Source organism: Bubalus bubalis, chromosome 4 (assembly GCF_019923935.1).
Source record: "Bubalus bubalis isolate 160015118507 breed Murrah chromosome 4, NDDB_SH_1, whole genome shotgun sequence".
Lineage (NCBI taxonomy): Eukaryota > Metazoa > Chordata > Mammalia > Artiodactyla > Bovidae > Bubalus > Bubalus bubalis.
The window spans coordinates 27,759,384-27,772,877 of NC_059160.1; positions in this window are offsets into that span (position 1 = coordinate 27,759,384).

A 13,494-nucleotide genomic window follows, 5' to 3' on the forward strand; every position below is an offset into this window, starting at 1 on the left:
AAAGTGACTTCATCCTTGATGGAAGAAGCTGGAAAGTCATATTGCAAAGAGCATTTTAATAAAAGCTATTAATTGGAATTACCAATGCAAATAAACTATCATATTATCTATTAGGTAAATATCAGAGCTAGAAAGATGGGATTGAAAGACATCAGTCCTAATGGATTTCACCCTAACACCAATGTGCAGTCTGTCCCACTACCAATGATGAAAGAACGAAGAGGAAAACTGTGAGCCAATATGGGAGGAATCTAGATGTTGATGAGCAACAATATTGGGTATTGGCAAAGGCTGGTATAATCAAGTGATATGGACCTCAGTAGAAAAGACACTAAACTGACTTTATCACTACCACTAATAGAAATATATGAAAAAAGAGCCACATTCACTGGGAATGCATGCTTGGGAAGTAATCAAGATTGAGGGAAAGATGAGTGTCTGTGAAAGAAAAGAAAATGTAAGGTAAACACTAAAGATTTCATAATGAAATTTGGTTCTTGGTCTAAAAAACAGTTGACTTTGTAGAGGGGCTGTAATAGAAATACAGTGAGAGTTTAAAAATAGGAGGACATGTAAACATTATGTTTAAGCAATATATAGTGGGAGAAGGCAATGGCACCCCACTCCAGTACTCTTGTCTGGAAAATCCCATGGGCGGAGGAGCCTGGTAGGCTGCAGTCCATGGGGTCGCGAAGAGTCAGACACAACTGAGCAACTTCACTTTCACTTTTCACTTTCATGCATTGGAGAAGGCAATGACAACCCACTCCAGTGTTCTTGCCTGGAGAATCCCAGGGACGGAGGAGCCTGGTGGGCTGCCGTCTGTGGGGTCTCACAGAGTCGGACACCACTGAAGCAACTTAGCAGGAGCAGGAGCAGGGGATAAAAGTGTCTTCTTACAAGGCAGTATGTGAATATAAGCATATCATATCTCTACACATCATGGAATTAAATTAGAAGGCAATATCTGAAAGATATTTGGAAATACCCTTAAATGATTCAAAAGAGCCCACAGATCAATTAAATAATTAAGGCAGCAAACAAAACTTTTTAACTGAAAAAAAAATGAAAGCACAGCATAAGAAAATTTCTAGTATCAAGCTACAGCAGTAGAGAGGAAATTTAAAAGAATACACATTAGAAGAAGAAAATTAACAAGTCGGTTATATTCACTTCTTCCACTAGTTGGGAACACCAGCGCGTGGCCCCAGACTCCTTTGGCCCTTGCCTTGGGCATTGTTTAGAACACACAGGATACACAGTCACTGCATTAACCAAGTCACTGTATTTCAAGGGCACTTGGGCATCCTTGGCAGTTCGCCATTCACCTGGGCATGAAGTAGCATGCCCCAGGCCATGGGGTCAAAAAGAGTCAGCCACGACTTAGTGATTAACACACAGATATCAGTGGAATTTCCCCCACTCCTTCCCTACAACACCCAGGAGCTGCAATGGGATGCAGGGTGTGGGGGGGCCACGTTGAAGGATATACACACTCACAGGACCTAGCAAAACCTGAATTTTTAAGACTGGCAGACAGGGCACTCCTACGCTGCAAATAGGCATGCCACTTAGGAAAAGAGGGAGTTTAAAGCCCAGAAGAGCTGGGTGAGGGCTTCTCAGGTGGCACAGTAATAAAGAACCTGCCTGCCAAGTCAGGAGACACTTGTTGACTCAGGTTGGATCCCTGGGTTGGGAAGATGCCCTGGAGAAGGAAATGGCAACCCCCACTCCAGTATTCTTGCCTGGAGAATCGCCATGGACAGAGGAGCCTGGCGGGCTACATTCCATGGGGTTGCAAAGAGTCAGGCACAACTGATCAGGCACACAGAGGTGGGTAGATGGAACATATTCTCGTCTCACTCCTCAGTAGGAAGGGAAGTTCTTATCCTTCCATTGCTGCTGCTCCAGGTACAGATATGCTGTGTACACTGGACGCTGTTGCTTTCTGGGGTGTAACATGTTTCTGTTCCTCCTGGAGCTGAGACTCAAGTCCTAGAGGGTCTCTTCTTTTTTTGTCTCAGCCACAGTGCCCAAGTCATACCTTTCAGAGTCACATACATGGCTAACTCAGATGGTAGCCCTGCTCAGGAGATGCCTAGAGATTTAATCTGCTTCACTAATATTTTCATCTTCTCAGAGGTGACCAGCTGCTCTGATCCCCAGTCCCACACTTGCCCTCTCTTTACCAGGTGGTATTCTTTGATGGCTCAGATGATAAAGAATCTGCCTGCAATGCAGGGGACCCAGGCTCGATCCCTGGTTCAAGAAGATCCCCTAGAGAAGGGCATGGCAACCCACTCCAGTATTCTTGCCTGGTGAATTCCATGGACAGAATAGCCTGGTGGGCCACAGACCATGGGGTCACAAAGAGTGGGACACAATTGAGTGACTAACACTTGTACCTTTCATTTTCATTTCATAAGCAATGGAGGCAGTGCTTTAAGTAAGGAGTAAAAGTTCCTAAAATCCCAGATTCTTATAAAGCTTGTTCTTCTTTCACACGGGACAGGCTTGCATGTTAGCAATCACAACTCTGGTACAACACACATCTTACTCAATCAAAGGACTCCCCAAAACATTAGGGCAATGCCTCCACCTTGAATTTTCTGTGGATTCACTGCCGGTTCTTTCCTTCCAGCAAAGTCTGCATAGGGTCTACAGCAGAGACAAGTCTTCACATCTTAACATTATATCAACAAGACCATTTTGCTGAAGGGACAGGCATCAGTCTTTGACTACCTTCTCGTGATATTTTGTGAGGTTGTGCATGTAACCTTGGCGAAGCACTTGAAATGTCACTTGTTCTCTTCCACATGAAGGCAAATCAGCCCGATGACTCAGTGACCAGGGTTCTACTGAAAAATAAAACATTTGTTAAGTTCAGTGCAACACAGCATCCTCCTAGAAACTTGGACAAGGTATCTAAGTTGGTGGCAATGTTGGGCTCAGCTGTATAGATGAGGGGAGGGGCCCTATTTTGTTCATTTCTCAGTAGTTCATGGTCAGCTGCCATGAGGCTTTGTCATACCAGGCTGTTGAAAACACTATGGGCAGGGCATGTAATACCCATGCCATGCAGTTCTTGGCTGGGTTGTCCTATTTCCTTATACCCGCTGGCTCCCTTTTGTGGTTTTCCCTCAGATTGGTTTGATTACTCTAACTCAAAGGTGGAGTTCACTAACACAGGTATGCAGAGCTTGACCTTGTAGCAAAAAACTATGGCTACAACTATATTGGAAATACAAAGAAGTACACATGTATGAGGGCTTCCCAGGTGGCTCAGTGATAAAGAATCCATCTGCCAATGTGGGAGACCCTGATTTGATCCCTTAGTCTGAAAGAACACCTAGAGGAAGAAATGGCAACCCTCTCCCATATTCTTGCCTGGAAAATTCCATGGATAGAGGAGACTGACTAGTGGGCTACAGGTCCACAGGGGCAAAAGATATTAATAAAATACAAGAATTAAACTTGTGTAAAGGTTCTGCTCTGAGGAGCAGCAATTGGATATTGCTCATGTATAAGGACATTTAAAGGTTTTTTTTTTTTTCCTATTATAAACCACATAAAACTATTTGACTTATAAGTTTGTGCATACATAGGTGTGGTGAATAATAAAATTAAAATGGGTAAAGTCTAACTCTAAATAATATACTGATCACCATTAACTGCATGATGTTTAATGTTAATGATAACAAAATTTAATAGTTTTGAAGTAAAATTAATTTTGAGGTTTACTCTGAAATTATAAAGTTACTAAAGTTATTAGGATGGAAATAAAAGTACTTGTCTCATGAGGTTGTTCTCATAAAATGGCCAGTTTCTCTAAAGGTAGTCTCTCTCTTCCCCCTGCCCCCCAATTCTCTCTCACTCTCCCTCTCCTCCCTTAACCTATGACTTCCTGATAAGAAGTGTTTAACCTAAATTCTGAGAAATGTCTACGTATTACACAAAAAGTGGCTACCAATCTCTTTGCCACTAGGCAACTGTCAGTTTTCACTACATCCAATTATCATTGGATCCCACTCTAAGTTAATTTGTTACCTGATTTGTTTCACTGCATTTTCAGACCTGTTTTACTTGCTCTTATGACAGATTTATTTCTGCCATTTTAGCAGTTAAATTGAACTGCGGAAGGCAATTGATTATTGAGGAACAATAACTCAGCTACACAGCAGCACCATCTTTTGGCCTTTGAAGGAAAATGATCCAAACTTGTCAATTTTGAAGTTTGCATTTCTGGCATGTTAGCTATTTGAATCACATTTGTGATTTAATTGAAGTAAGAAAGTGGCTTCAAAAGGAATGAAATTAACATTTTACATGAGATAGGATACTCACAAATAGATCTTCTGAAAGAAGAAAAACAAAAAAGTTCTTTATTCATTATACACAAAGTAAAAGATCCCCTGGCGGAGGAAATGGAAACCCACTCCTGTATCCTTGCGTGGGAAAATCCCATGGACAAAGAAGCCTGGAGGGCTACTGTCCATAGGGTCACAAGGAGTTGGACATAACTGAGCAACTGAACATAGCAAAACAATAGCAAATTAAAGTGTTACCTTAGAAACTGTTTATCTTTGAAACTGTTCATTTGTTTTTACTTATGAATTGATTGTGTCTCATTAATACTGAAAATTTAAATTTATTTATATTTTTGATGTACAAAAGGACTTGCCACAATTTACTTACTTGCTGAATTTCAGACCCCAAGATAGTCTTTCTTGCACTTATTTTCACAGTAGTAGTAATACATTTCTTCTCAAATACTCATGATTTTAATGTATATTTACCAAATATTTTCTTTTCAGATTTTATTATCGTTTCTCCTGAAGAAAATTTGCAGGAAGTGCAAATCCTATGAAAACTAGATTTTAAGTCTGTGTAAAGAATAAAGCACATTTTATGTCTTTGACTATCACTTTATTTTGCCATTACTAATACAGTTACAGAAATTGAATATATGAAATAAACAGAATGCAACATCAGAAAATCTAAGTTTTATTCTGATCTTAAAAATGATTAGTTAGATATAGGAGAGAGGTGTTGCAATCTTTCTGTTATACATAGAAAAATAGTTTCTAATATAACTCTAAAAATTGAGTTTCTTACTCAGAGGTTTCCAGAGTATTTTTTATGTTGTTAATGTTTGTATCATGGTTTTTTTAATTTCACCAAATGAAACACTGTGAAATATTTATTAATGATTATTCCTCTCTTCTCTCAAGCCTAGTGTGTCACTTTGACCACTCTTTTAGTCATGCAGCTTGCATGGTCTCAGTCCCCCAACCAGGGCTTGAATCCATGCCCTCAACAGTGAAAGCCCAGAGTCCTAACCTCGGGACCACTAGGGAACTCCCAAAACAATTAAATGTAATTTTGAATTATCTAGATTTAGATCTAGATCTGTGCTTGTTAATGTAATAGCTGCTAGCCTTAACTGACTGTTTAAATTAAAATTAAATAAATTTTAAGGGCTTCCTTGGTGGTTCAGTGGTAAAGAACCCACCTGCTAATGCAGGAGATGTGGGTTCAATCTCTGGGTCTGGAAGATCCCTTAGAGATGAAAAATGGCAACCCACTCCATTGTTCTTGTCTGGAAAGTCCTATGGGCAGAGAAGCATGGTGGACTATAGTCCACGGGGTCACAAAAGAGTTGGACACAACTGAGTGACTGAACACTAACAACAGCAAATTTTAAAATTCAGCTTTTCAGTCACACTAGCTATATTTCAAGTACTCAGTAGCTACAAGTGTCGAGTGGTTTGGACATTGAAAATAAAGAATAATTCTACCTTCACAGAAGTACTCTTGAACAGCACTGATGATTTATCATGAAATATTATCTAAAATGTTAGTAGAAAGCTGATGATGTATCAGAGTTTCAACAACAAACTAAAGTATCTAATATCTATAAACCTTTAAGCAGCTATTTTTAAAATAATGGTAAGTATTCAATAAACTGGGCATTAGCATTTTAGCAATTGAAATTAAGCTCAACTCTTTTTCTGTATTATAATTTCCAAGGCTTTTTTAATGTATCAAAGAATATGGATATTTCAGATAAAAATTACAGTTTCCTTTCTTAAATGATGATTGCTTGGTTTAAAACTTTGTGGCAAAAACAGCAATCCACATGATCCAGCAATCCCACTCCTGGCTGTATATCTGGAGAAAACCACAATTTAAAAGGATACATGCACCTGGTGTTCATTGCAGCACTGTTCATATCCAGGACAAGGAAACAACATAAACATTCTTTAACAGACGAATGGATAAAGAAGATGTCGTACATAGATACAATGCAATATTACTCAGCCATAAAAAGGAATAACATAATGCTATTTGCAGCAACATGGATGGACCTAGAGATTGCATACTGAGTGAAATGTCAGACAGAGAAAGACAAATATATGATATTGCTTACACATGGAGTCTTTAAAAAGGTGCAAATGAACTTATCTACAAAACATAAATAGAGTTACAGATGTAGAAAACAAATGTATGGTGACCAAAGTGTAAGGAAGAGGGAGGGATAAATTGGGAGATTGAGATTAACATACATACCACTACCATATATAAAATAGATAACTAATAAGGACCTACTGCATAGCACAGGGAACTCTACCCAATACTCTGCAATGGTCTATATGGGAAAAAAATCTAAAAAAGAGTGGATATATATAGATAGATAGATAGATAGATTCATTTTGCTATACACCTGAAATTAGCACAACATTGTAAATCAGCTATACTCCAATAAAAATTTTTTTTAAAAGAAGGTTAGTTATAGTAAGTTCAAGTTGAAGAGGCATTTTTTCAAAGAAATTTGCAAGAGTCTGCCTGAAAAAAAAGTCAGCACACACACACAAAAACCTCTTTATATTTATCTTCACAAAACATCTCACTCAAAACATTATCAGAGGGGTAAAAAATTAAAAAGAACACTGCTGATTATATTAACTGATGGGGAGGAACTCGAGGCCTCTTTATGATTCAATGTGTCTTTAAATTATCATTTACATAAAGATAATGAGAGATTGAGGGTTGGTGATTCCTAAACCACACACAAACTCTTAATTAGTGGTGTATGTGAATATAATATATTTGAGGTCTTCAGTTTCCCTTGCTTAGTTAAGTTTATATGATCAATTTCTACCTGTGTGTTTAGGTTCCGCATTTTCCTCCATTTTGCTTCTTTGTACAAATGGTACATGTGAGATAAAGTCAGTCATATTTGGGTGTCCATCCGGTCTAGAAGCAACACCACTTCCTATTCACAGAGATGTAAGCTTGGCAACCATGTTCATGTTAAATGGCATCATCATAGTCAATTGTTCTAGGGTTTTAACAGTTATATCTGCTGGACATGAGTTAGATTCCCAAATAATCTCAGGTTTGAAAACAAATTCAAAGATAATCACCATTTCCTGTGTCTGCCTAGCACTCTGGAACATGGAGTTTGGTTCAATGAGACCTATTCAGTTTCTGATACAAAGACAATACACTAGGTTCTTAAACTAATTAATTATCTTAAATTGTATTAGTGTAATCTCAGTTATGCTGCAGTAGCAATGGCCCTATAATCTTACTGACTTTTCATGATATTTCATGCTCAAGATTGTATCCATTTTAGGTCAGCCCCAGCTCTGTTTCACATTCTCTTCATTGTGGGAATCTCTGTTTAAGTAGGTTGCTGGATTATGACAGTCTCACTGTAGCAAGAAAAGTGTTATCTGAATGCAGTGTAGGGTTTTCCTTATTTTTTTTTTTTAACCCAGAAGAGGAACATACAACTTTAACTCATACTTCAGGGAATAAACCTTGTCATATTGCCAAGACTGATGACAGTGGAGTGAAAAAAAAAATAAAAAGATTCACCTTCCAGATCAAGACCAGTAGGCAGTAACAGGGAAACTTACATTATCATATGCAAAATAGATAGCCAATTGGAATTTTCTGTATGACTCAGGGAACTCAAACTGGGGCTCTGTTATACGTGTTGGATGAGGAGGGTGGTAAGAGGGGGGCTCAAGAGGGAGGGAACATATCTATACCTAAGGCTGATTCATGTTGATGTTTGGAAGAAACCAACACAATACTGTGAAGGAATTATCCTTCAATAGAAAATAAATATATATATATATTTTTTTAAAAAGACCAGTAGGCAGGAGTGAAAATACATTTAGAATCTCAAGGCTATTCCTAAAGACTTAATACATACCTTACAACATGGATCCTTGAAGACTTTCCTGATACAGGAAGACCCCTATATATGAATGAGTTCTGTTCTGAGGGTGAGTTCCTAAGTCCAGTTTATTCTTAAGTCCAACAGAGTTAACCTAGGTAGCTAACTAACACAATTGGCTGTGTAGTACTGGACTGTAATAGGTTTATAATACTTTTTACACAAATAATACATAAAAAAACACACACAAAAAAAGGAAAATATTTTTAATCTTATAATAGCTTGAAAAGTACAATAGTATAGTCCAACATTTGGCATACAGGGGCTGGCATCAGGTGAACAGGGAAGAAGAGTTACTGACTAGATGAGGGAGAGGAGGTGGAAGATGGTAGAGCTGAAGCATCATTAGCAATGGGAGATGGAGGACAAGCAGAAATTTCACTCACATCTGACATTGATGGCACGGGTTCTGGTTCCTTACTGGAACCAGTTGCACATTCACATCTTTGAACATTAGCAACATGAAAGTTCATATGTAGGGACCTCAGTTCATTTCAGTCACTCAGTCGTGTCCGACTCTTTGCGACCCCATGAACTGCAGTACGCCAGGCCTCCCTGTCCATCACCAACTCCCGGAGTTCACCCAAACTCATGTTCATCGAATCGGTGATGCCATCCAGCCATCTCATCCTCTGTCATCCCCTTCTCCTCCTGCCCCCAATCCTTCAAGGCATCGTATAGCAAAGGTTTCAGTTTTTTTAAATGTGTATTTTTTATTTTTCTTTATTGTGGCTAAATATCTATAACATACAACTTTATCATGGTTAAATATCTATAACATTAACCATACACTTGCAATATATTTTAACCTGTTTTAAGAGTATGGTTCAGTGGCATTAGGTACATTCACCTTGTTGTACAACCATCGCCACTGTTCACCTCTAGCTTTCATTTTCCCAAACTGAAAATCTATACCTATTACCCAAAACTCTCCATTACCCATCCCTCTTCCCTGGTATCTACAATTCTAATTTATATCTCTATGAAATTGACTATTTTAGGTACCATACATTAGTGGAATCATACATATCTGTCATTTGTACCTGGTTTGTTTCACTTGGCATGTTATCTTCAAGGTTTGTCCATGTTTTACTGTCAGAATTACCTTCCTTTTTGTAGTTGAACAATATTTTATTGTGTGCATTGGGTTGGCCAAAAAGTTCTTTGGATTTTTCTGTATTATTTTGTGGAAAAAATCAAATGAACATTTGGGCCAACCCCATATGTATATTTTGTTTATTCCTTCATCTGCCAAGGGACACTTGGGTTACTTACACTTTTGGTCAATTGTGAACAATGTTGCTGTGAACATGGGCATACAATAGCTTTCTGAGTCCCTCTGTCAATTATTTTGGGAATATACATACAAGTGGAGTTGCTAAATTATTGGGTGATTTTATTTTAATTTTTTGAATTCTATCTTAGCATCATTTTCCACAGAAGCTGCACCCTTATTTTCCTACCAGAAGTGCACAAAGGTTCCAATTTCTTCACATTCTTGCCAGCACTTGTTACTTTCCTTTTTTGTTTGTTTGTTTGTTGGCTGGTTTGCTTTGTTTTGTTTTGTTTTTAATGACCATATTAATGGGTTGTGAAGTGGTAATCCGTGCTGTGTTCTCAATTGCTGTCTGACTCTAGTTAGATGAACTGTAGCCCAGCAGGCTCCTCTATCCATGGGAATGTCCAGGCAAGAATACTGGAGTGGATTGTCATTCCCTTTCCCAGGGGATCTTCCCAACCCAGCGATTGAACCCAGGTCTTCTATATTGAAGGCAAATTCTTTACCATCTGAGCCATCATGGAAGCCTGACTCCTTATGAACTTGATCCTAATTCCTCTCACTTAATCAAGGAGATCATTTTCTTAGGAAAATTTTCCTATTCTTCACATTCAACTGTTTTTCTCTAATAGATTGCCATAGTCATACAAACATGATATAACATTTTTTAAATTGCTTTTTAGACTTCTGATTTTAGCCCTCCTTGACCTTGGAAGTTGTCACCTCCGTCATTACAGCAAGAAAAATTGGTGGGCAAACTGAAAATCAATGACAACACTTAATGCAACCCTTAAATGGTAATTTTAATGAAGTGCCTGAGACTAAGGATGAAGAAGCATAAGAGTGAGAAATTCTTGGAAATTTCCATCTTAGGAGACCTCCAGACTTTCATGAACTTTACACCAAGGAAACTCATCAGTCCCTCAGGGCAAAGCTCTGAGAATGCTCCCTCAAGGATTTTTCAGGAAGAGAGAGGAAGTCCATATTGAAGAAGTTCATCCCTCATACCCCGGGCACTTTTAGCTTTCCTGTCTCACTTAAGAAAGGAGAAAACAAAAACACTAAGTGCAGTCAAACTGGATTAGGACTTCATGGAACTATTGAGAACACAACAGGCAGATAAGGGTGTGATTGACAAGGGTTAAAGAAAGGTATATTAGGAAAGAAACAGTTGTGGAAGTCACAGCCCTGAGATACAGACTTGCTACAATAGAAATTCAATAGGAGAACAGTAGAATAATAACCCTTCCCACACATTACAGCTCACCAGTGGGGCACTAGTATATTAACAGTGGATTACAGCTGAAAGAACTGCAACACACAATCTCTCCCTCTCATGAAGAATACAGAGGGAAACCCAGAGTAAAGAGGAGAAGAAAAAACAGACACTAGAGTAATTTAAAGCTTTTGGCATCAATAGCTACCACAAACATTAAATACAACCTACCTCTTACCCTGATTAGTATAAACCTCACACTAAAGGCTTCTGTACCTCAGTACCCATTATCCAATACAACAACTCTTGTTTGTTTGTTTTAATTTAAAAGTGTCAAAAGGAGAAAAGAAAAAAGCAGTAAGGAAAATGAAGTCAAATATGAAAATTATAAGACTGGCAATTTATTATACTCATGATTAATATGTTAAGGGTTCTAATGGAAAAGGCACACACCATGCAAGAAAGATGAGTTATGTAAACAAGGAGATGGAGGCTTTAAGAAAGAAAGAAAAAAAAAACAAAAAAAAAAAAAACAAAAAAAAAAAAACACAGGTTTTGGAAATTAAAGGGATCCCAGGTGGCGCAGTGATAAAGACTCTGCCTGCTAATGCAGGACACTCAAGAGATGCAAGTTCAATCCCTGGGTTAGGAAGATCCCCTGGAATAAGAAAAAATACTGCAACAGAAATGAAGAATAAATATTTATTGACAACACATAAATAAATTTCTCAGGAAATTATCGGTAAATTCGAGTAGCTAAATAAAACAACATACAAAGTTGAAATACAAAGACAAAAAAAAAGAATAGAAAAATAGTAGTATAACAAAACATTCAATAACTGTGAAACAATTTTGATGCATAACAATATGTAACTAGAATACCAAAAGGAGAACAATAAAGCAGCAAAAAATATTTGCAGTAATAACATTTGAGAACTTTACAAAATTCATGACTAACACCAAACCACAAGCCTCGTTCAGAGAACATCAACTAAAATTAATAGGAAAAGAAAAAAAAGAACTAGAACTACTACATTCAAACAGTAGAAATCCAAAGACAAAGGAAAAAATAACTTTTAAAAAGCTCGGAAAAAACCCACTTTATTTATAGAGGAAAAGAATATAACTATAGTGGAATTCTTGTCAGAAATCATTTAATAAGAGTAAAATAAAAAATTTAAAGTTGAAAAAAATCCAACCTAGGATTCTATATTTAGCAAAAGTATCCTTCAAAAGTAAAGGAGAATAAAAAACTTTCTCAGATAAACATAAACGGAGGAATTCATCAGCAGCACACCTGCCCTGCATAAAATGTTAAAGAGTTCTTTAGAAAGAAGGAAAATAACATAGGCAGAAACTTTGATCTATATAAAGAAAAGAAAAGTTTTGATAAGGAATAAATGAACATAAAATTAAATTCCTTACATTTATTACAATTAATTGATGAAAAGATATCTGTTTGTTTAAAGTGGGCCACTGACATATAGAACAGTCTTTTGGACTCTGTGGGAGAGGGAGAGGGTGGGATGATTTGGGAGAATGGCATTGAAACATGTATAATATCATATATGAAACGAGTCGCCAGTCCAGGTTCGATACACAATACTGGATGTTTGGCGCTGATGCACTGGGACGACCCAGAAGGATGGTACGGGGAGGGAGGAGAGAGGAGGGTTCAGGATGGGGAACACGTGTATACCTGTGGCAGATTCATGTTGATATATGGCAAAACCAATACAATATTGTAAAGTTAAAAAATAAAATTAAAAAAATGGAAAAAAAAATAAAGTGGGCTTTGCAGGTGGTGATAGTGTTAAAGAAAGCAGTGGTACATATACACAATGGAGTATTACTCAGCCATTAAAAAGAATACATTTGAATCAGTTCTAATGAGGTGGATGAAACTGGAGCCTATTATACAGAGTGAAGTAAGCCAGAAAGAAAAATACCAATATAGTATACTAATGCATATATATGGAATTTAAAAATATGGTAATGATAACCCTGTATGCAAGACAGCAAAAGAGACACAGATATATAGAACAGTCTTTTGGAGTCTATGGGAGAGGGCGAGGGTGGAATGATTTGGGAGAATGGCATTGAAACATGTAAATTATCGTATGTGAAACGAATCGCCAGTCCAGGTTCGATGCATGATACAGGATGCTTGGGGCCGGTGCCCTGGGATGACCCAGAGGGATGGTATGGGGAGGGAGGTGAGAGGCGGGTTCAGGATGGAGAACATGTGTACACCCGTGGCAGATTCACGTTGATGTATGGCAAAACCAGTACAATATTGTAAAGTAATTAGCCTCCAATTAAAATAAATAAATTTAAATTAAAAAAAAATCTGTCTGTGAATGCTGGAGTCATAAGAGAGGCTGGTTTGATCCCTGGGTTGGGAAGATCCCTCCATAGTAATTATATAATGGGTGAATAGAATTACTTGTGTATAACGAAATGAAAACAATGTTATAAGAGGTGGGAGGAAGGAATTGATTATAAGGTAACCACATTCCATGTGAGACCATATAGGGTTATTTGTATTATAATTTAAAGAAAAGTTAAATTACTTAAAAATGTGTATTATAAACTCTAGACAAATACTATAGAAATTATAAAAGCAGGACAATTGATGTTCTAAAAGAAGAGATAATCATATAAAATGCCAAATTAAAATAAGAGAAGATTTTAAAGGAGGGAGATAAAGAACAAAGGGAGTCAATAGAAACCAGTTATAAACATGAT